The sequence below is a fragment of the Mustela nivalis genome, assembly GCF_964662115.1.
Source record: "Mustela nivalis genome assembly, chromosome: 12".
Taxonomy (NCBI): domain Eukaryota; kingdom Metazoa; phylum Chordata; class Mammalia; order Carnivora; family Mustelidae; genus Mustela; species Mustela nivalis.
The window spans coordinates 45,925,065-45,948,846 of NC_139031.1; the positions used below are offsets into that span (position 1 = coordinate 45,925,065).

General features: G+C 43.4%; 1 long non-coding RNA gene and 1 pseudogene across 2 annotated transcripts; one reads left to right on the forward strand and one right to left on the reverse strand.

Moving 5' to 3' along the window:
• Window positions 1-8,373: 8,373 nt before the first annotated feature.
• On the reverse strand, window positions 8,374-21,572 carry LOC309845352. The gene is made up of 3 exons (XR_014301226.1): window positions 21,356-21,572; window positions 9,027-9,209; window positions 8,374-8,601 (listed from the first exon to the last, which is right to left on the reverse strand). It is a non-coding gene; the product is annotated as an uncharacterized lncRNA (long non-coding RNA).
• On the forward strand, window positions 10,170-15,113 carry LOC309845798 (large ribosomal subunit protein uL6 pseudogene; annotated as a pseudogene). Its single transcript has 3 exons — window positions 10,170-10,221; window positions 10,978-11,116; window positions 14,534-15,113. The product of its transcript is annotated as a large ribosomal subunit protein uL6 pseudogene (transcript).
• Window positions 21,573-23,782: the final 2,210 nt, after the last annotated feature.

Sequence of the window (23,782 nt, forward strand, 5' to 3'; positions counted from 1 at the left end):
TCAACTTCAGAACATCACTGAAAGTACTTCACGGAAAAACACTAAAATCTATGTAAAAACAGTTCGACTGGAAGGTCTTTCAGTGGGAAATGAATAAATGTTATACATTGTTATGTTCAGTTATGTCAATAAACCCGCTTACTAATGGAGATCTTTTATTGTTGGAGTTTCCAAATACCTTAGACACTTGGCTTTCTATAGCAGATTTCATTGACGACAATGAAACAAATGCTTGAAGTCTGTCTGTCTGTCCTCTCATGGTGGTTTTTAATTGCCATTTCTATGGGAAAGTGTGGACTTTATTTTTCAGAAATAGTTAGGAGAGTTTATACCCAAAGAAACAATGAGATGACTCTAAAAGCCGATGGTGAGCCATGATAAGAAAATGCTGTTAAAATACCAGGGGCAGCGAGATGACTGGCCGGGTCTCAGCCAGCATTTCTGCTATTTAAAGCAATCAGGACTTTTGACTCCCGTGGTCAGTAATAAGGAGCTACCTTGAACTGGAGGTCATTTTTGCCATTACAAAGTGTATAAAAAGGTAAGATTCCTAAAACAAGAAAGAATAAACTTTGTATAAGGTAGGAGTGTTCATTTAGAGGACCACCGAGGGACACCTGGGTGGCTCAGTCGGTTAAGCGTCTGCTTTCGGCTCAGGTCCTGATGCCGGGATCCTGGGATAGAGTCCCACATGGGGCTCCCTGCTCAGCTGGGGAGTCTGCTTCTCCCTCTGCCTCTGTTTGTGTGCTCTCTTTTGTTTGTTTACTCTCTCTCTCTCTCTCTCTCAAATAAATAAAATTTAAAAATCTTAAAAATAACATAAGATAAAGCAGCATTGAAGCAGTTTGGAATGTGGTCGGACCCTCAGCTCAACCTGTTAAGATTGTTTCTGGGAAATAATTGGCCTGTGATGAGAGCACCTTCACTAATGTGCAAAGACCCGGTTTTCTCCAGAAATACAACGTGAACAGCTTCTCTCTATTAAGAAAGCATTAAAACAGGGGTACCTGGGTGGCTCAGTTGGTTAAGTGGCTACCTTCAGCTCAGGTCATGATTCCAGCTCCTGGGATCTAGCCCCGAATCGGGCTCTCTGCTTGGCAGAAAGCCTGCTTCCCCCTTTCCCACTCCCCCTGCTTGTGTTCCCTTTCCCTCTATGCCTCTCTCTGTCAAATAAATAAATAAAATGTTTTTTAAAATAATAATTAACAACAACAACAAAAAAAGAAAGCATTTCAACAGACACTGGATTACCTGGTATTTGTGCTTCACTCCTCCTCAGTCTGCTTCTAAGCCTTGGAAATAAGTGACAATGAAGCAGTCTCATGCCAGAAATGTATTAAAAATTGAGACCATGACCCAAGATGAAGCTAGATTTTTACCCAGTGTTATACCTTCACCATCTTAGAGAAATAGAGCATCATTAAAGTTCAGTATGATTTTAAGGAAGCGATGAAAACATTTCAGTCATTTGGGATTGCATTCTTTCTATTTACCTGATCTCTTTGTGCCTCAGTTTCTGCATCAGTTAAAATGGGAATCTTGGGTCCTGACTGCAGAGTGCCTTTGTGAGGAATAAATGGTTAAAAAAGCATTTGACAGCACCAGCTATAAGACAGATGTTCAATAAATGTTAGATGTATTATTAGTGGCAGTATTTTGTGCACAGAGCAACAAATTGTAAGAGACATTTTAGAGATGTCAGGGACAAGGCATTTCTGCTTAAGCCCTACCTAACCAATCAGAAAATTCAGGTAATGAGATTCAGTGACCCCTCCCTTTGTTCTGGTTAATTGAGGCTCTTGTGTCATTTAATGTGGAAAGATAGCTCTTGAAATACCTTCTCATTATTTTCTTCCTTTTTTTTCTCTCCTTTTTAAAAAAATTTTATTTTTTTAAGATTTTATTTACTTTTTTGACAGAGAGACAGCAAGAGCAGGGACATAAGCAGGAGGAGTGGGAGAGGGAAAGCAGGCTTCCTGCTCAGCAGCAAGCCCCATGTGGAACTTGATCCCAGGATGCCAGGATCATGACCTGAGCCAAAGGCAGATGCTTAATGACTGAGCCACCCAGGCGCCCCCCACCTCATTATTTTTTAAAAAGAAAAAGTGAACATACTAGTATTTGAGCGAACTTTTCTACATTTACTGAACTCTTGGCATAAGCTCGTTCATCTTGTAGATTGAAACTAAGGATATGTAAATGGCCTTGCTTCCCATTAACTTAATGATAGCATCCCCAAGTGTCCTTTGAGTTAGTTTTCTTAAAAAGATACTTGGCATACAACAATGCTTTTTTTGCTAGGGATTTCAGGTCACTTCGTCCTTCTCTATCATGTGGCAAATAATATTCTTTTCATTTTACGTGAGAGACTGAGGTATTTGGAGATTATTTTTATGTTGATTGCTGAAATAATTAGGGGGAAATGTAGCTTCATCTGGTTGGTTTATCTTGGGACAGAATACCTAAATTTATCACTACATCTGTTTGAGAGATTTTAAGCTACAGGTGGTGTGATTCCTTATTGACACAGAAATATGGCTTTATAATTTGGCTGTGAAATGGCATCAGATGCCAGACAGAAATATATCGTCATACACCAGCATTTCAAACAGCATCTCTTGACTCTAAACCCATAACACTTTCTTCCAACCGACCAAAGCTTTATAAGGCTTTCTCCTTCCCCCTACTCTGTCTTCAAAATCAACTATCAAGGCGAGTTGGCTATGTTTCCTTCTAGCAGTCAGTTCTCCTCATTCACACAAGTGATGTTGTACAAAGTCACAGCAAACACTGAATGAACAAATTCTGACATTGCTCTGAGAGGAAATTCTGCATGCATCTGGTCACATTTCCATCAATGTCTCAATACATAACTTTTATTTGGTGAGTGTTCCTGTTCCTGTTTAAATAAGACACCCTATTTAAATAAGACACCCTATTTTAAAAGATGCTGTTGATTCATTAACGTGGAGATCATGGCCAACAGCCCTGTAACTCATGCCTAAATGAAGTTGACCTCACACACCGACTTGCTCTCTAGGTCACATCATTGCCATCTTTCACTGAGGAACTCTCGAGGGCATTTTGAAACAGCAGATCAACAAAAAGCAAGAGAGTGTGAGAACTGTGTCACCACCAAACAGACTATGAAAGGGACACTTGCTTATAGGAGGAGAGCTGCAACAAGAAGATGACACATTGCCTCCTCAGGGGACATGCATGGACAACTGAAATTTCCCACGGCTCTGCAGGGGTCCCCAAATAGTCATAATGGCTGTGAACATACCACAGGGTATTGATTCTGAGTTTGCAAACAAATATTGGTGAGTAGGAGAGTTCACAAATACATAATCTGCAAACAGTGAAGATCAACTCTGCTTTTTATCTGCCCAGATCCTCCTCCTGGGACCCCACCCATTTTCCCAAAGCCATCAATTACCCACTTTTAGCCTTGGCCCATCTTTTGTCTTTGAAGCTGATAAGCACGCCTAACAGTCCAGGTGTATCATCGGTGCAGGTGGCTCTGCCCCTGTGCGTGAAAGGAGAAGGTGGTGGGGAGCTTTTTGTCTTTAACAACTCTAGTTTGATATTTCCTAGCTATCCAGAATGCTTTTTGCTCCCTTGCTACATAGGCACAGTTTGTAGTTCTTCGGGAGTACTTACGCAAAAATAAATAAATAAATAAAGCTATGTGGGGCTCTTATCTCCGCCCACTCACTATTCCTGGTTTCTCAGGAAGGGCTCTGAGAAAGAAGAAATGGCTAAATATATGCCAAGGCTGTGGGCTAAGTATAATCCCCGACCCCCATCTGCTCTGGGTTGACTCTTCAGGTGATGTCAGCCTCTGCCTCCCCTTTACAGTAAAGGTACTGGTACTCCTTGACTCCACGACATTCTTCTGTGTGCCAAACAAAAACATCGCTCTGAAAACAGTTTGCTTCTTGGAAGTTCTTATTTATGTACTCTTACTGCCTTCACCCACCTTGTGGGGTCATTTACTTTTCCTATTTTTATTTTGCTTGCAGAATCCATGCACACACAGCTTTTTGTTGGTTTTTGCCTTGTGCTCAATTCTACCTAGGCTGTTCTTCTTTATATCTTGTCGACGTCGCTCATTATTATCTTCTTTCTTTCTTATTTGGTTCTTTAAACAAAACTTACAATTTTATATAAAGCCAACAGACACATGAGAAGATGTTCAACATCACTCATCCTTAGACGTATGCCAAAACAAAACTACAGTGAGAGATCACCTCATATGTGTCAGAGCGGCTAAAATTAATGTGTTAGTGAGGATGTGGAGAAAAAGGAACCTTCCTGTGTTGTTGGTGGGAATCTGAACTGTGGAAAACAGTAGGGAGCTTCCTGAAAAAATTAAAAATAGAACTACCCTACCATCCAGTAAATGCATATCTGGGTATTTACAAAAAAAAAAAAAATATGAAAACACTAATTCCAAGGGATACATGCACTCCTATCTTTATTTAAGCATTATCAAAAATAGCCAAACTATGGAAATAGCCCAAATGTCCATCAACAGATGAATGGAATATTACTCAGCCATAAAAAAGAATGACATCTTGTCATTTACAACAACATGGTTGGAACTAGTGTGTATTACTCTATGTGAAGTGAGTCAGACAGAGAAAGAAAAATACCGTATGACTTCACTCATATATGGAACTTAAGAAACAAGGCAAATGAGTGAAGGGGAAAAAAGGGAGAGAGAGAGAGAGAGAGAGACCAAGAAACAGACTCTTAACTATAGAGAACAAACTGATGGTTACCAGAGGGTGGCTGGGGGATGGATGAAATACAGGATGGAGGTGAAAGAGTACATTTGTCATGACAGGAAAAAAAGAAGAAAGAAAGAAACTCAAAGTGACTAAAATTCTTTAAAAATATAACATAATTTTTAACTTAAAAATAGGTTGCAAGACTATTTCAGAAAATTTCTGTATATCCTTTAACCAGCTCTACTAATTGCTAATATTTTGAGCCATTTGCTTCATTATTCTCTTGCTTAACTATTTGAGAGTAAATTGCAGACATCATGTTTCTTTATCCTAAATATTTCAGTTGTGTTTCTTAAGAACAAGGACATTCTCTTATATAACCATAGTACAATTATCAAGAAAAACCTTAACACCAATAAAATGCTATTCTCTAATTCATAATCTATATTTAAAATACAGCAATTGTCCCAATAGTACCCTTTCAAAAGCTTTATCCCCCCTGTTCAATGTAGGATCATGTGTTGCATTTAGCTGTCAGTTTATTATGCTCTCTCTCTTTCTCTCTCTCTGTCCATTTCCTTTGGTTTGATACTCTTTTTTTTTTTTTTTTGAAGCAAGGATTATTGAGATATAATGAAAATCTAATTATGGGTATATTTGATCATTTGATATTGTCCTACACAGCTCTTGGATAGTCTGTAGTTTTTTTTATCCTTTGACACTTTTAAAATCTTTGTAGTTCAGCTTGGATGACTTCTTTTGACCTATCTTTATATTTACTGATCTTCTTCCAACCGGTTCTATCTCCTAATCAGCCCTTTAAGGAATTCTTCATCTCTGATATGTTTTTTCCCCTGGCATTTCTTTTGTTTCTTTTTAAAAAACATGTATAATTCTCTGTTGAAAGGCTGCATCTGTTCATGCATGTTCTGTAGCTTCCCACTACATCTTTTAATATATTAATCTAAATTGAATTAAAAATCCCTTTCTAAAAGGTTCAACATCTTGGTCATCTCTGAGTCTAGTTTTATTGTGTCTATTTATAGTCTGTATTTATCTAGTTTTATCTTTAAACAAGAAGTAGTCTCTTTTATGTACTTTTTTGCTTTTGTAAGTCTTGTAAGTCACATACACATATATCTGTCAAACAGTATGTTTAACCTCAATTTTTAAAATCATTTGTTTTCGGAAGAACTTGTTATGCATAGTAAGTAAGAAGATTTCTTGATTCAAAAGACTGTTTTTGGAGATTTTGTACACATAGACAGATGTTCTTAAGTTAAATTTGTGCAAGAGTTTGTGCTAACAGATATGCAGATTAACGCCTAGTGATGGGTTTTCTTTTTACTTAATTCTTTTCTCTCCAACAAGGGGTAAAAATTAGGGACCCCTTTCAAGTAAAATTAATGTGAGACTCCTTTTGTTATGAATAGCTCTGTGAACGGGATGACGTTTAGATGTCTGAAAGAGTTCAAGGAAGGAGAATAAAAAACTATGCACTTCTTAAAGCCCCATGTTTGGGGTTCTTCACGTCAGCTTGAGAAAATCCCCAATCATGGTATCATGAATTCTCAGTTAGACATTTTTGTGGTGCATTTGCTTAGGAAGGAAACTTATCTTATAAAAGGCAATGACTTTCTGATGCACACATTGAACTGTAAACAAATTCTCAGTCTGAAACCAAATTGGTAGAAGAAGAGCCCAAGGAATGATCTACAGTAGGATTTGTGCTTTCTGGAATAGTGCCTCTCTTCTGGCAAGGACTGTGCAAACTTGACACTGTATAAGAATTACCAGATCTCAAAATTTTAGACAGACAAATTATAGCACATTGTCACAGGAAAAATAAGAATACCGAATTTTCATATTGCCCACATCAAAGGCATTATTACCTGATGCCATGGACCAATTTACAGAAAGGAGATGCTGTATTTGAGATTTTATCTTGGCTTTATATATGGATTATTTCATTTATGTAAACAGTTAAGGTGGATGTTACATAGAGTGAGCATGTAAGACCCACGTATTGGCTGTTTGGGGACAGAAGATAATTAATTTACTTAATTAATTACTTAAGTAATTAATTTACTTAATTTAACAGATTCTCACAAGCACGTATATTGTGTCAGACACTATTTTAAGAGCATCCCTCATGCTAATTCATTCTGTCCTCAGAATAACCCTCTAACGTAGGTGCTATTACTATCCTCTCATTGGAGATGAGGAAACTGAGCCACAGGGAAATTATGTACTTTGACCCAGAATCCTGAGTGGGGAGGTGTTTGAGTCTGGACGGGAAGCCAGACTGCCTGACTCCAGAGCTCTTGCTGTCAACCCCGACCCTCTGCTGCCTTGTGTGTACACTTGACCACTGATAAAACATCAAGGGATTGTCCTTGGGAATAGTTCATCCCCGCCCCCACCCTCCAATGTAATGCTTTAAAAATCATCTCAAAGCAGGGGGGCCTTTATTTTTGGCCTATTTTTCTCAATCTGTGTAATACACCAAGGGCGATATCAATTCGTCCTTAAATATTTAATGAGAGACAGGCCGTCCATCTCCTAGACACAAATGCTTCACTCTGTCTTGACATGGAGGGGTCAACTGTTGTGCACCATGGGGTCAGTTGTTTCCACTTGTTTGCAAGCTCCCTTAGGACACAAACCTCATTTTGTATTTCTTCTTGTGTTTCCACAGTGCCTGAACTCCGAGTTGAGTCCCTGGTTACCTGCTTACTGATGAGTGCTGCAAGGCAGCTTTTCAACCTTTTCCCACCGAGACACTGTTCACGTAAGTGACACACACTTGTGTAGAGGGGCAAGACATTTACTAGCCATAATTCTACCCAGATATACATTTATATAGCAACAGTGGGAAACTGATGTAAGATGGTGGTATGAGATGACTCTACTTTTTCTTTTCTTTTCTTTTTTCTTTTTTTTTTTTGACTCTACTTTTTCTATCTTTATTATAGGAATACAGTTCTCAAAAGGTGAACATTTGGGAAATGTAGCATTTTTCCCCTTGTCTACTGTTTATAGATTTCACATTACAGAGAACAGCTCTAGGATTATGCATCATTTATGATGGTAGTCCTATCATCTAGCATAGTGCCATAGTAGGTTCTCAATAAATGTTAGCAGTTTGTTTGTTTGTTTGTTTTTTAATTAAGCCTTAGTCCTATTAGAAAAGAAGTTACTATATCTTTTGGGTCTACCAAAAGCTGAGTTTTTACTTTCTAGACACGGAATGGAATATTGTTTTGTACATGCTAGTGACTTTATCTTCCACCTTGTCTCCATTCTTTAGTAACTTCTTGCCCTATGGAATCATGACCAAGACTTTTTTAAGAATCCAAGGCCCAGCAGTAATTTATGAATTTCTTTCGGTACCAGAAAGACACAATAAGACAAGTGTTTTTGTGAGATAAGAAACATTTCCGCGACACTGCGAGGCATGAATTGAAGTATAGGCAGGTAGTCCTACCAGGTGAATGATTATCTGCCGTTGCCAGAGTGAGCAGGCTCAGTGGCTGATGAAGCCATTGACCTTGGCATATTTATCATCATTACCCCAGGGGACAGAAACCAATGTATCTATTCTTGCGAATACACATCCATAAAAGGAGGCACAATCCAGCGGGAAAGAATTTGTATTTATAGGTGGTGTGTGTGTGCGTCTGTGAGAGAGAGAGAGAGAGAGACAGAAAGAGAGCAAGAATGTTTCATTTTTTATATTTTCTTTCCACTTTTAACTTTTTGCATGACATCCATCTCTCGTCTGCAAGCTCAGATTCCTAATAACCACTCCAATCTGCAAGACTTCAAGGGGCATAGTTTTTCCTTATAAGGGAGCTGAATAAGGCTGAAAAACAAAGACAATCTGTGTTATCATCTCTCAGACTATGATTGCCATCTGAAGAGGGGAGGCCAGAGGTGAAGGATGTGACCTTGGATGATGCTGGTGCTAACTATCCCCCCCTCCACCCCCCGCATAGTGCTATCTGCTTTCTGGATTGGAGTTTAGAGACAAATTTGGGGACCTGAGTGCACACAGAGCACCAAGCCTGCTTAGGTGATAGTGAAGAAGAGCCTCCATGGAGGCTGTTGAGGGGTGGGGGGTGCAAGAGGGTAGGGGCCAAGTGCTCGGTCCATAGCAGTCCTGGGACAAGATTCATAAGGGGAGAGAGGCTTTGTTTCCGGAAAGAAGTGGTCGCAGTTTCAGTTTGTTTGGGCTGCTGCATCAGAGTGCCGCAAATTGGCTCAAACAACAGAAATGTAGTGTCTCACCATTCTGGAGCCAAGAAGTCCAAGGTTGAGGTGTCGGGGTTGATTCTGTTAACTCCATGCATCTTTCCTAGCTTCTGGTGGTCTTCTGGAGATCTTTGGCCTTCCTTAGTTTATGCATTGGCTCAATCTCTACCTTCTTCATGCAGGATTCTCCCCATGTGCCTGTGTTCAAATTCCCCCCACCTTTTAAAAAAAGATTATATTTATTTATTGGACAGAGAGAGACACAGTGAGAGAGGCAACTCAAGCAACACAAGCAGAGGGACTAGGAGAGGGAGAAGCAGGCCTCTCGCCAAGCAGGGAGCCCGATGTGGGGCTCGATCCGAGGACGCTGGGATCATGACCTGAGCCGAAGGCAGACACTTAATAACTAAGCCACCCAGGCGCCTCCAAATTTGCCCTTTTTATAAGGACACCAGTCATACTGGAGGGAGTATGGGACCCACCCTACTTCAGGATGACCCCCATCTTAACAATAATTATATCTGCAATGGTCCTCTTTCCAAATCATGTCATATTCTAAGGTGCTGGGAGTTAGGGCTTCAACATCTGAATTTGTAGAGTGGGAGGTCACACAATTCAGCCCAAAAGAATTCAGAAATGAGTTGGTTCAGCTGGGGGTACCTTTTTTTTTTTTTTTTAAGATATTTTTATTTATTTGAGAGAGAGAGAGCAAGCAGAGGGGATGGGCTGAGGAAGAGGGAGAAAGTCTTAAGCAGACCCCCCACCGAGTGCAGAGCCTGATAGGAGGTTCCATCTCAGAATCCTGAGATCACGACTATGAGCCTAAACCAAGAGTCGAAGTCTGAACTGACTGTACCACCCAGGTGCCCTGGGGGTATCTTCTTATTAATTAAAGGCAATAGGAAAGACTCATGAAACCGAGAGAAGAACCAAGGGAACAGTTAACTTTTTTTCCTAACGAAGAATCAGACATGGGAAAGCAAAGCTGTGGGGCAAAAGGGTAGGATTCCCTCAGCGTTTATCAGGACAGTCATCTCTTTGAGGACACTGACAGTATCTAAGTTGAAATATGATCTCTGGGTCAAAGAGGACCAAAGCTTTTGCAAAGTCCCTGTGGTATGAGAATTCTAGCTGCCCAGAAGAATTACCCAAAGTCCTTGGCCTGATGCCTTCAGAAATATGGGTGTGCTTACTGGAAGGGCCTTCCGCATTCCTTGTGTTCTCAAAGATGGTGGGAACTATTGGAGGAGGCTCAGCTCCTGCAGAAGCATCCCATCTTTCAGCCACTTTGCTTCCCCATTTGTACGAAATAGGTCAAAATACATGATCTATTTCCCTGACAAAGGCCAAGATAGAATGATATTCAGTTAAGGTCGGGTGCCAACTGCTCCGTTCGATGCTGGCATACCTTACCTCAGTCCTCCCAGAAGCCTATAGTATGACTCCCATTTTCCAGATGCAGCCATCAAGGCTCAGAGATCACGGACTTGCCCAGGGGCGGTGAGTCAGAGCCCATCCTTACACACACTGTATTTCTTTCATCCTGCCTCACTGCTTCCCTAAGTATCTGAGGGTGAATCTTTGAAGAATGTGACTTTTTAAAAAGATGTTATTATCACAGTGAGGTAAGATTTCATTTTACCCCCATGGAGCCTCTGGTGTAAAATGAGGAGACCAGATTCAGATGATCTTAGTGGATCCACGTAGCCCTAGCATGCGTCTAAAATTATGAATTTATTTTCCTCTTTGGGAAGTAAGAAAAAGAGGATGTAGGCTGTCCATTTGGGTTTTTTTTTTTTCCTTTGTTTGTTTGTTTTTTTAAAGATGGAATTTTAACATCTCCTTGAGGAATTTCCTGGTTCTCAACCAAGTATGTAGAGCCTGTCTCTCAGAAGCTCGGCTATTTTTGACTGCAGTGGGATTACAGTCTGCTGATTTGGGCGGTAATGTCTTTGGAGCCTCATATGTTTCTGTCCTCTCTTTCAAGCGCCCCCGTGTTCCTACTGCTCCCGCAGAACTGAGTGCCCGGAGCCTGGTTCGCAGCGAGCAGTAGCCCGTCTCCCTGGCCAGGGACACACGCTGGTCTTTCTGGGCCGAGATCGACTTCCGCTCTGGGCACATCTCCTGTGGGCCCTGCGAACAGGCTTTGACTGATTGAGCTCAGAACACTCGCTTGTTTGTGGATATGGTAATGACGCCAGTAAAATTCAATTACTGTATCCCAGAGGACCTCGGGGAGCGATAATAAATTAGGGAACATGAGCTTTGGAGTATCTGAACTGAAATTATAATGGGGCTATTGAAAAACAAACAAACAAAAATCCCAAGCATTCATTTAATAATAGATGCTGCAGTTTTCCCCACCAAAAATTAGTTCATCAACCAACCTTTTGTTCTCGTCATAAAGGAATGTGCCCTCAACACAGCCAAGAACATTTTATCTTAATTACTTGGTATTGTCGTAGCCCCCAGAGCACACCTGGCTTCGGGGTAAGTGGAACACAGGGAGGAAGCAGCCGCCTGGAGGGGTCCCCCAAGGCCACGGCACTAATCCACTCTGGGCTCACAGATGCTCGCTGCCGCCCATGGCCTTGGGTTTCAGGTTGCCATCTAGGCCTGGGGTTTGAATGGAGGTTGTAATCTCAGAAGGTCCGGCTAGCACTTAACCACTGACATCCATCAAGAATGTCAAGGCTCGCATTGTCTCATTAATTTGAACCAGCTTTCCTGCTATCAGATCCCTTTTCATTTCTAACCTTTCCACCCTGCCTTTCTTCCTCTGTGCACAGTTTATAGCGTCTCCTGTTTGTGGTTTCCGTCGGAGACTTGTGCTCTGGGAGGCCACTCTTGGGGAGGTGGGGGAAGGTGCCTGTGCCCTCCTCCACGCTACAAATCGGCTTTGCGTGTTTCTTCTCCGATGTGAAGGTCAAGCACATGGAGAGAGAAAGAACATTGACAGCATTCTGGATGCATCTGTAGCCTCTATTCCGTAGATAATTTTCAAGCTAAAATTGCTATCTTCCTCACTTTATCTCCTTTCTCATCCAGATTCTAACATCCAAAAGTGTAATGCAGAATTGACGGATTGCTGAACAGAGGAGATATGAAGAAGATGGCCAAGGTGCTAAAAACAAACAAACAAACAAACAAAAAAACTGAATTAACACCAGCAGGTCATTTTCCACCTCTAAGAGACCAAGCCCCTTTCTCAGAGAATTGCTCCTCCCTGCCCTCCACCGACCACATGAAGGACTGTAAACTTGGGTCACACTTACTTTCCATGACTTTCTGAGGCTGACTGATCTTTGACCCAAGCTAGGCACAAGAGAATTTTGCTCTGGGAGCTGCAGCGTCAAACAGCTGTTTGTTTGGCTGGAGCTTGGAGAAGGTAGAGCTCTGGGTTTTAGGGCTGCCGTTTTCAGCTGTGTGTGCAGACAGGTGGAAAGTGAGGGGGTGGGATAAGTTTTGCCCTGAATCCGAGATGTTGAGAGAAGCAGACCAGAGATGTCCACCCGTTGTATAAAGGATGACCCTCCACTCTCTCTACAAACAACCCTCAACATCTGCTAAGACCTTGTGCCTAAGGCGGCATCTTTAACCTCAACCCTTTTTTCCCTCTTAATCTAATTAGCTTCTTGGCCAATGCCTGTGCCACGTTCATCTTCTCAGTGCCTTAACCATTTTCCTCTAATACCCACACATTATAAAAATTTAATGTATTATTTCATCAGAGACAAGTGATCTGGCAATTTGTGACACACTGTCTTAGGACTTGTCAAAATTAAGGGTGAGTCTTTCCATCCCAAAGAGACAGACGTTTCAGGACATCAAGAGACAAAAAAGCAGCCAAAGGAGGAGCTTACTGTCCTTTTATTTCCCGTGAAATACAACGCCGAGCAGGGTTCATATTTTACCCACACTCTTCCTGTCCTCTGCCAAAGGAGGGATTTCATCCAATGTCCCAGCTGTTCTGGGGTCTGCACTGGGGGGGCTGGGTGGGAAGGGGGCGCACGCAGGAGGGTTTTGTTTTGCTCACATGCCACAGCTGTGCCTGAGGCCTCTGTACAGGCAATCAAGCGACTTTCCCTCAGGCAGAAGCCTAGGGAAACGTCCAGACTGACTCTCCTCATTTGGCACAATGAAGGGCAAATATCTCTCCATTATCTATTAGGAAATGAATTAGCAAGCACAATGTCTAAATAAAGGGGAACTTAAAGAGGAGATCATATTTCCCATTCCCTAGGTGTTTGGGCCAACTGTAACCTAAACCTAGGCAGGCCAATCTCTGTGCTGGGCTTTTTACACGTACCTTATCCAAATGTCACAGTGGTTCTATAGTATGACGATGGCACTACGAATTTTCTAAGAAGTTAGGTGACTGACTCAAAGGCCACACAACTGGCAAATAGAAAAGTTGTTAAGTGAAAAATCTGGTTTATTTTTAAAGGTCACATAGTTGGAATGTGGCCTTGAATTTACCTTACTCTTAAAGCTAGCCTAATTCCATTGCACTCCAGTATAATATTTCCAAACTTGTCTGATAAGACTCCTCAGGGTAGTGCTTATTAAAACTCCGGTCCCGGGTCCAATCCTCCTGCAGATCTAATAAACCAGAATCTCTTAGAAACGGGTATGGTGGGGCACCTGGGTGGCTCAGTGGGTTAAAGCCTCTGCCTTAAGCTCAGGTCATGATCTCAGGGTCCTGGGATTAAGCCCCACATCGGGCTCTCTGCTCTGCAGGGAGCCTGCTTCTTCCACTCTCTCTGCCTGCCTCTCTGCCTACTTGTGGTCTCTGTCTGTCAAATCAATGAATAAGATCTTAAAAAAAAAAAGAAAAAAGAAAATGAAATGGGTATGGTAATTCACCCCAGGTGAATATGACCTGGTAAGTTAGGTAAATATTGCTGGAATGCCTTAATTTCTTTTTAACTTAGCAATTCTTGGCAAGATGTATGCAATACAAAACAAAACAAATAAACTTTATTTAAAAAAAAGATTTTGTGTATTTATTTGAGAGCAAGCAAGAGAGAGAGAGGATGAGTAGGGGGAAGGGCAGAGGGAGAGGGAGAAGCAGACTTCCCACTAAGCAGGGAACCCAAGGTAGAACTTGACCCCAGGACCTTGATCCCAGAATCCCAGGATCAGGACCCAGGCTGAAGGCAGATGCCCAATAGACGGAGCTACTCAGGATTTTCTCTTTTTAATATGCTTTTTATTTGGGGATAATTTTAGATATGCAGCTACGTTGCAAAGATAACGCAGAGAGAGCTCTCCCACCTTTCCCCACCCATTTCCCCCTCACATGAAGATCTTACACAACCATGGTCCATTTGTCAAAATGTGGAACAAACACTGACAAATGACTATTAGCTGTTAGGATCACTTGTCCTGGATATGAGGATGCGGAAGGAAAGAGAAAGACAAGCCAGACCATAGTTCCTTTTTCTCTCCTTATTCCTAAGTAAGCTGAAGCCAGACAGGATTGGCAGAACGTGTGTTCAAGAGGCAAATTGAGTTTAGACCTTTGCCGCATCTATTGTCAGAAAGAACACCATTCTCGGCAGTCACACTGCTAACATTCCAAAAAATGTTGACATCACTCCAAAGGGACCCACCCTTATTGCGAAGGGCACCAGAGAAACCCTGCAGAGGGACTTCAGTCCCATCAATGTAAACTCAGTCTCTTTGAAAAATTAAAAAAAAAAAAAAAAAAAAAAGAGGCTTCGAGTTGACAAATGGTGGGAACTAGAAAAGAATTGCTATTGTCCGCACCTTCAGTAGTCAAGGGTGTCACACTGGGTTTCCGTTACAAGCTCAGGTCAGTGTGTGCTCACTTCCCCATCAATGTTGTTATTCAGGAGAATGCTTCTCTTGTTAAAATCTGAAATTTCTTGGGTGAAAAATACATCCACAGTGTTTGGATGAGGCCACGTATGACTCGTTCAGTATTGCAAGCCCTAGAGAGATGAGTTAATTCTTGAAGGAAATGGCATTGAACTTGTATCCAACTCAGCTGCCTTGACTCAGCAAGCCACAACAGTTAAAAAAAGCGAGGGTATCAGAAAATTTGGGGATGGGGTCTAGGTTTCTGAAAAAGGAAGAGTTCATCAGGTTGGTGAGTAAGGCCTACGTTGTCCAGCTACCAAAATGACAAGATGCTGGATGATTTTTCAGACGTATTTGTGATATTTTAAAGAGGCAATAAAAGCTGTATTGATTTGGGGCTTTCGCTTAAACCAATAAAAAAAAAGAAGCAAGTTGAGACTATTTCCCGCAGGACTGAGATGGTTCTGGTAAGAACAAAATACATATGCATGTATGAGCTGTGAAATGCAAATTGTGTAATTTTGGTGATTTCATGGATGAGTTCAACGCGTTTCTATTTGCCTTTAAAATTGGCATTGCGAAATTCATACTAACAATTTAAATTTTTGTTTTCTTTACTTGGCATGGCCTCAAATAGCAGATAAAAAAAATACCGTAACTAGTTGAGGTAGAGGCTGGAGCAGAAGGAAAAAAAACTATAGGTTAGTTCCCCAACAGCACTTTTTTTCCCCTTATTTTTTGGACCAGGGGCTCCACATTTGCCTTTTACACAGGGTCCCACAAATTATCTAGCCAGGCCAGCCCATCCCTAGTTAAGAGCCATTGTCTTTTTTTTTTTTTTTTTTAAGATTTTATTTATTTATTTGTGAGAGAGAGAGAGTGAGAGCGAGCACAGGCAGACAGAGTAGAAGGCAGAGTCAGAGGGAGAAGCAGGCTCCCTGCGGAGCAAGGAGCCCGATATGGGACTCGATCCCAGGACGCTGGGATCATGACCTGAGCCGAAGGCAGCTGCTTAACCAACTGAGCCACCCAGGCGTCCCAAGAGCCATTGTCTTGACAAAGCCACTGATGGTGACGACTGTGGCACCCAGACAGATAACCCAGACAGATAACCGGAAAGACATGTCGGGGGAAGGGGCTTTTCTGCCATCCTCGGCAGTTAGAGCAGTGAGGCTACTCGATAGGGCCTGGGGCAGTGACATTCCTGTGGGATGTTCCCAGTGGCCAAGTGTTTCTGGATGCAGAAAGTGTCACGGCAAATGCCACATCAAGAAGCAGTTAGACACTTGACCTGCCCCAGGCATGTGGCTTCCGCACGTACCACCCTAGATCGTCCGGCTTAATTATGCTTGTGCTCCAGTGGGCAGTGTTTCTCTTTTAGCAGGAGCATTCAATCAAAGAGATATCCTCGGCATCTCCAAAACCTGCAAACTCATTAAACACAGAATGGGGTGTTTCTGTGAAAAGACCGCACTGTGGGCTTGGGACAGCAACTTTAATTTATATCTGAAAACAAATTAGCCTAATGGAGCAGAACGGATGCAAACGGCTGTACGCCCAGCCTGCACCAGGAACCAGAACATGGCTCTTGGGGTAATTAAAGGACGCGACCGACCACAGTCTCCACTGCTCTGCCGCTTGTGCTGCAGAGTGACTTTTAGGATAAGGTGTTTCTTTTAGAATAGGAAGGATTTCCAGCTGGTGGGGTGAGGTCTGTCTTCTCTGTGGTGTGGGGTCATATTGCTGGGACACCTGGAAAGAGATGGCAACCACAAGCGGGAGGAGTAACCCTTCGTGTGCCAAGGTGTGACTACAGGCAGCCCTGGTTGTGGGCGTGTCCTCTTCATCTTGGTGACAGCTGTGTCACCCAGTGGTGTGACACGGGATCAAGCATTGAGCATAGTTAGTAGGCGGTCAACTCAAACGTCCGCCTAGAGCCCTTCTGTCTGTGGAAATCAGAACGGGGGTAGGGGGGCGGGTCTTCTTCCTCCCCCTCCCCAGCCAGCCTCTGGAGGCTTCTCCCAACCTCCAGCCTCCGGTTCTTCTCTATACCTCTTGTTCTCCTACTATATCTTCATTAGTCTTCTTTCCTGTCTTTTTCTTCACCTGCACCAGTGTGATTTCTGCCAAGATGGGAACTCTCTCTGCCTTGTTTGCTGCCGTTTTCTGGGTCCCTTGCACATTGCCCAGTACATGGTAGGGGCTGGGTAATCATTTGCTGAGTGAATTGTCAAGTGGAACTGGCCAGCCTACTTCTCCATATGCTGCATCCCAACGCCATCAGCAACCCCCACCCCCACGCCCTGCTGCAGCCGCATTAGATCTGTGAAGATCTGTAGCTCACCTCCACACATCTGCGTGTGCTTTTCCTTTCTCCCACAATACACATCTCCCCTTTCTACCTGTGCTCAGGCTCTCCTTTCTCCCTTCACATCCCACTGCAGCTTTTATAACTCCATAGTGCCTTCCCACGGTGCACACTCACAGCTGAACCATGCTCAATGGGGCTTCTTTAGTTAGCATCAGCCTCAAGTAACGCTAAGCAACTTCTGGGCCAAACAGTGCCATGTGTGTCTTTTCCCCCAACCCAGGCACTTTAGGTGTTTGACAAATGAATATGCAAGCACCCTGTCCAAAGACACACAGCCTGATAGCGGCAAGGACCAGGCTAGTGCCCAGATATCCGGTCTTCCATCTGTGATACCTTGTTATTTCCATCAAAGAATGCCTTTGAGAGGACATTCTCACCAATTCTCCCTGAACCCACAGCATAGTTTTTGCACTTCTACAAACCTCAGCTTCCTGGTTCCTATTCTTTCCTCCTAAAACAACCCTTTCCTTAATTTGTCTTTGTCCTAACTCCTTACCTTAACCAGTGTCCTCTGATTAATTAATTTTCACAATGTGTTAAAAGCATAGAGAGATTTTGGGTGTGAAGATTTTGTTGGAATTTGCAGATGTTTTAAAGTTACTTAAACCGAAGGAAGACATCCTGAGCACATTTGCAAGTTTTTGGGTGTCTGTTTTATGAATTCATTTTCTTTTTCACGAAAAATTTCAAACATACATAAAAATAGCCAGACCAGTACAATAGTAGGAATAGTACAACCTTACAGATTTATCACTCAGATTAACAATTATCAATGATTCGCAACGTTTCCTTTTCTTTTGTAGTCTTTGTTGAATTATTTTAAAGCACATTCCAGACAGCATTTCATTTTATCCTACTTCAAAATGCCTCCTTTTTTAATGTAACGACACCTACCGAAGGTACAATAATTCCTTAGAAATGTAATAAAATTTTATTGGGGGTACTTGAAGGGGTGGAGCTTCTCTGTACTCTCTAATTGTATCACAGAACAGATTAACCCCCACTAAGGAAGGATGTGTGCCTCCAATTACTTTCTTACAAATTTTAGATGGAAGTGTGAAATGTCTCATACTTTTTGTCCTGGGTGAGTGGGGCTTCATTAGAACTTTCATAACCATCTTTGGGCTCCTGGGCGGCTCAGTTGGTTAAGTGCCTGCCTTCAGCTCAGATCATGATCCCAGGACCCTGGGATGGAGCCTGTGTCTAGCTCCCTGCTCAGCAGGGAGTCTGCTTCTCCCTCTTCCCCTCTACCCCTCCCCCCCAACCCCGGCTCATGGCTCATGTTCTCTTTCTCTCTCTCAAATAAGTAAATAAAATCTTAAAAAAAAAAAAAAAAAAAAGAACTTTCTAAATCATCTAGAATTTTCTCCTCTTAAGGTCTCAGTAGACGCTGGCTCTGGAGAGCTGCATGCTCTCGGTGGCCCTCCCGCGGGCCGTGCTCACACTCTTCAAGCCCTTTGAAAGCTCGCCCTCCACTCACCACCCATGAGCAGTCTCTCTACCACGGTCAGGTTGCACTTCGATGATCAGGTATTTTCATTTTCTGTCTTCCTTGTTGGCCCTGACATTCCATAAACATAGTGACAAGGTAACAATAAGGAGAAGGTATTCGGATTAGTTACGTGAATTAATGTTCAAGTTTAAACTTTCAAGATCCCGCTACACCCACAGCATCCACAGGGCTGTGGAGAGAGAACGGAGGAGACAGGGGGATGAGAACCACCTAGCAGAGCCTTTCTTGCCTCCCCAGAAACCAGTGACCGTGGGTGCGTCCTCCTCAGAAGACCCTCGGGCTCCTTCCAAGCGCCAGCACCCTCCCAGATTTGGCAGGACCCAGTTCCTCCCCCTCCCTCCTTCCTCCTACCCACCCCTGAAGCTCATTTCCCTTCCTTCTAGAGCACAGCTTTGTTTTCTCCTGTTGCTTAGCAGCCTGGTGCACTCTGGCAGTGCTGGCTGCCGCCTGTCCATTCCCGCCCTGTTCCCATTATTCAGATTAACCCTATGTGGCTGGACATAGATTAAAAACCTGGGCTTGTGTGACAGTTCCAAGAATCACATCAAGCTGTCAACAGCAACCTACACTTTGCATTCCCTAGCACGGGGTCCTTTCCGGGGGCAAGGAAGTGCAATGGGTGAGGGCTCCGTGGTCACACACACCTGACCTTGACTTCTGGTCCCACCACTTAGTAATGGAGTGACTTAGTCAGTTCTAGGAGGTTACTCATTCTTTCCAGCTAAATCTTGGTTTTTGCACCAGTGGAAGGGAATGATAACGGCTGCTGAATTTGCCTGCTCTGAAGGTCGAATTACTCAGTGGGTCAGGCACTCAGTACAGCGTCTACTATGTAGTGAGAACTCAAGAGACAAATGGCTCATACTGATGCCATTTGGACAGCACTGCCGTACCTAGCATCTGCTTTCACAACAGTTTTAGTTACCTAGTAGAGGTACCCGTTAGTACGTTCATTTTGGGCGTGGAAAACACAGGCACAGAGAGGTAAAGCAACTTGCTCAAAGGCAAACAGTTAAACTAGTGTTGGAATTAGACTTGTTTTGCATTTTTCCTCCTTTGCCACTGGGCCCTAGACATAGCTAAGTCTTTGTTTTTTTAAGATTTTATTTATTTATTTGAGAGAGAAAAAGAGAAGAGAGAGCATGAGTGGGGGTGGGGAGGGGCAGAGGGAGGAGGAGGCTCCCGGCTGAGCAGGGAGCCTGATCTGGGTTCCATTGCAGGACCCCAGAACCATGACCTGAGCTGAAGGCAGATGCTTAATGGACTAAGCCACCCAGGTGCCCCCAGATATATCTAAGTCTTAAGATCCATCCCCTTCCAGACCCTTCTTCGGGGAAGGGAATTAATTTGGAAGCAATCAACCCCATGGGTCTTGTTTCCCATTCTGAAACAGTATAATATTTGACCAATGTATCAAATCACCCCCACGATGAACATACATGTGCCTCCATTTCCATGTCTGGTATAATGAGAATGAACAAATAATTTGGATTTTGGTCCAAATCAGAACACAAGGACTAGAAAGGAAAACTTGGTTTTGAAGTACATGGCATTGAATCACACTGGCAACCCAGGGAAGCAACAGGGTTTAGGGAAGTCAAGCTTCCTACAAGAAAAGGAAGGAAGAGTACATCACGCTCATGTTGTCCGTCTTTTTTCCCAGCCCATAATGGACATAACGATACTACCATCCTGATTAGAGTTGGTTAATCCAGGCGGGTTCCTAGGAGACACAGGCTCTGGTTTAGTGCCTGACCCTCCCACTTCCCTCGGTTGTGCTTTGTAGCCTTAAGGCTGCACTTGACCCCTGCCTGGTCGCTGTCTCCCAAGGACCTACGCCAAGGCTTTCAAGTCCCTTGAAGGACCAGCTTCCAGATGCCACAACACTAAGTGGCATTGGAGTATCACTTTCACAATCCTGTTAAACCCTGGACCATCGTGTCGTATTTTCTTTAAATGCACTCCTTTTAAAATTTAAACAAATTTTAAATCCTTGTATTTGTCAGGATAGGATGGGCTTTGTTGCAGTAATAAACCCGGACATCTCAGGGACTTAACACAGCAAAGGGTGATTTTTTATTTATGTGAAATCCAATGTGAGTCGGATAACTTTCCAGGGCAGCGGTCCTGGAAGATGATTCCTAGACAAGGGCCCTTCATCCAGGCTCCCTCGCTTTCTAATGCCACCACCTCTTGGTGTGCTGGAGAAATGTCAGGATGGGCTACCCCACTATGTGTCACTTTGTTATGTTGATTATTTTGAGTTGAAGATGCTTGAAAAACTGCAAAGGCAGGGAGAAGACAGGCTTATTCTGAATTCCCCTTATTTGCCTAAATACAGAGGTTCCAAAAGGACTCAACTGTCCTAAACCCCCTCCCTGAGAGTTGCACCGACCAGAGAGGACTGATTCTAATCATAGAGGGGGACACCACACCCAGACAAACTGGGTCACAAAGGATCACACCTCCCATCTGTTCTTCTAAGGGCCCGTTCACCGTTTTGAAAAATCCTTTCTCTCCCGCGAGTTGCCTTTCCCCCACTCCCCTTGCTAAGATGGTCTATAAGCTCTCCAATCTCACTGAACTTGGGGGCATTCAAGTTTTCTCTTGCAATGCCCCAAGCACAAGATATTTCAAATTGATATATTTGCATACCTTTTCTTCTGTTAATCTGCCTGTTGTCGGTTTACTTTGTAGACCCAGCTCTCGCACCTAGCTGGGTGGAGGAAAGGGCTCTCTTCCCCTTCTGTGGTCCTCCAAGATCCCTGAGGCAGAAGAGGCGGGAGGCGCTGCCCGCAGGCTCAAGACTGTTTCAGCCTGGAAAGTGGCATCTGCTTTTTCAACTACTCAGTTGGCAGGTCAAGAGCAACCCGCGGCCCCGCCTAACTGCAAAGGGGCGTGGCCACGGAGCGGGGATATAAGGCATTTGCCTAGCAGGACCTGCGTCCACCGCAAGGACCATAATGGAAAGCTGGTGTTACCGCTTGCTGTGAATAAGAGATGGTCCTAAGGAGACGTAATGAGAACAATGTCTTCAATTCTAGGTAGATATTTTTGTCTGCTAACCATTCTGATGCTTAGATTTATTGTCTTGTCCTAGAGACGCTGGGGGGCGGGGCGGACGGTGGAGACAGAGATATGGAAGTTGAAGACATGTTAGCACCAGATGGAGACGCCTCTCTCTGAAGGAATCAGAAAGATGGAAGGATTATTGAAACAGGGAAATAACTTTCTCATTATGTGAATCAGTGTTTTTGTTTAATACCTTGCAGATGCCCTATCTAAAATCATCTCTCTTTCCACCTAAAAACCTCTGATGCACCGCCGATGTCCACCTGCTAAGCTCTGGGACACGCTGCGTTCCTGGGCTTGAGTCAACATCACTCTCCAAGACCACAAAGATATTTATGAGATTTGCCCTGTGCCTGGCCTGGAGCACAGAGCTGATGATGGCTGTCCCTACCCGGAAGATTTCAGAGAATGGAGAGACAGAGAAATAAAACAACAGTTATAATACAGCGCACAGAATGCATTGGGAACTACGACCTGTTACTGGAGTGATCCTTGAAGGACAGCTGGTTTTTCAAGAAAAATTCTTTTGTCTTTTTAAAAAAGATTTTATTTATTTATTTGACAGAGAGAGATCACAAATGGGCAGAGAGGCAGGCAGAGGGGGAGGAGGAAGAAGGCCTCGATTCGGGGCTCCATCCCAGGACCCTGAGATCATGATCTGAGTCAAAGGCAGAGGCTTAACCCACTGAGCCACCCAGGCACCCCTCAAGAAAAATTCTGTAACGTTCTGGTTGTTTTGTGTTCAAACTAGTTGATTTTGCTTCCTTGTAATTTTTCTTTTGGTAATATTAACGGTATTCTATTTAAGGTAAAACCCACTGCTAGAAGGAAAAATCCCAGCTAATGTCTTCTATGTACTTTGAATTTAGTGCCTCTTGAGACATGAAATATTTTCAGGGGGCCATAGGATAAGCAACACAATACCATTCCAGGATGTGGAGAAGCCAGATTGCCAGTCGTGGAGAAGGTCAATAACAATGTCAGATCAATATAGCAGTTACTGATGGGACTAAAGGGACAGGGAAGGCGGCAAGCTCTGGGACTAGCCCAGGCTCTGGGTCCTCTGTTCAATGTAGCACCGACTGCCTTGGTGTGCAAGTTTTCTTCTGGTAAAATCAGAGAGCTGGACCACATATGCAGTTCCTGCTCTCTGAACGCTCATAGATGCAAAGGAAGCTCTCCCATCAAGCTTACCCTCAGAGACCAGATGACCTTGGAGCGCTTGGGCTCTGTGTTTAGCCACAGCCATTCCCTCATTTGTTATTCTAGCGCATTTGAGTTCTGGTTTTAGGGGTTGGGGAAACAGTATTAACCTCATCACTGTTGTTTTCATTTACTTAGATCTCATTAGTACTTACTCCATTCCAGGCACTGCTCCAGGTGCTTTAGCAATAGTAATTAACTTGATCTGTATAAAATGAGTACTGTTACCATGCCGATTTTAGGGATGGGGAAACTGAGGCACAGGGGGTCGAATAACTTCCTTGGTGTTAGCAATCTAGAAAGGGATAGACAGAGGTTCAGTCTCAGGCAGTCTGGGTCTAGATTTTTGCAATCACTACCTTGCCCTGTCTCTGGGCAAAGTAGTTGAAAGTGCTAATAATAATAAGACAAGGAATGGAATAATGACTCATGCAAAACAAGTATTTTTTTTTTAATTAAACAGCATGAGAAAATGACAGACATAGTGCATGTCCTTGAGTGAAGTCCTTTTAGAAAAGAAACACAGAGTGAATCACACAGTGTGAGAGCAAGGCCTAATGGACTTACCAGGCCTTAGGTTCATTAGCTCATTTGCTCCTCCCAGCACCCTGAAAAGGTAGGGCCATGATCATCCCCAGCTAAGTAACTGGTTTAAGGTCACGAAGCTGGTAAGTGGTGGAAGGGAGATCCCAGACCCAAGTGCCTAGAGGTAGAGTTTGTGCTCCAGACCACTGCCTGGCCACCTGCAAGGGTGAGGCTAGGGGGTCCAGTGAGGGGGGCAGCTGGTAACACCTGTGCCAGGGACAA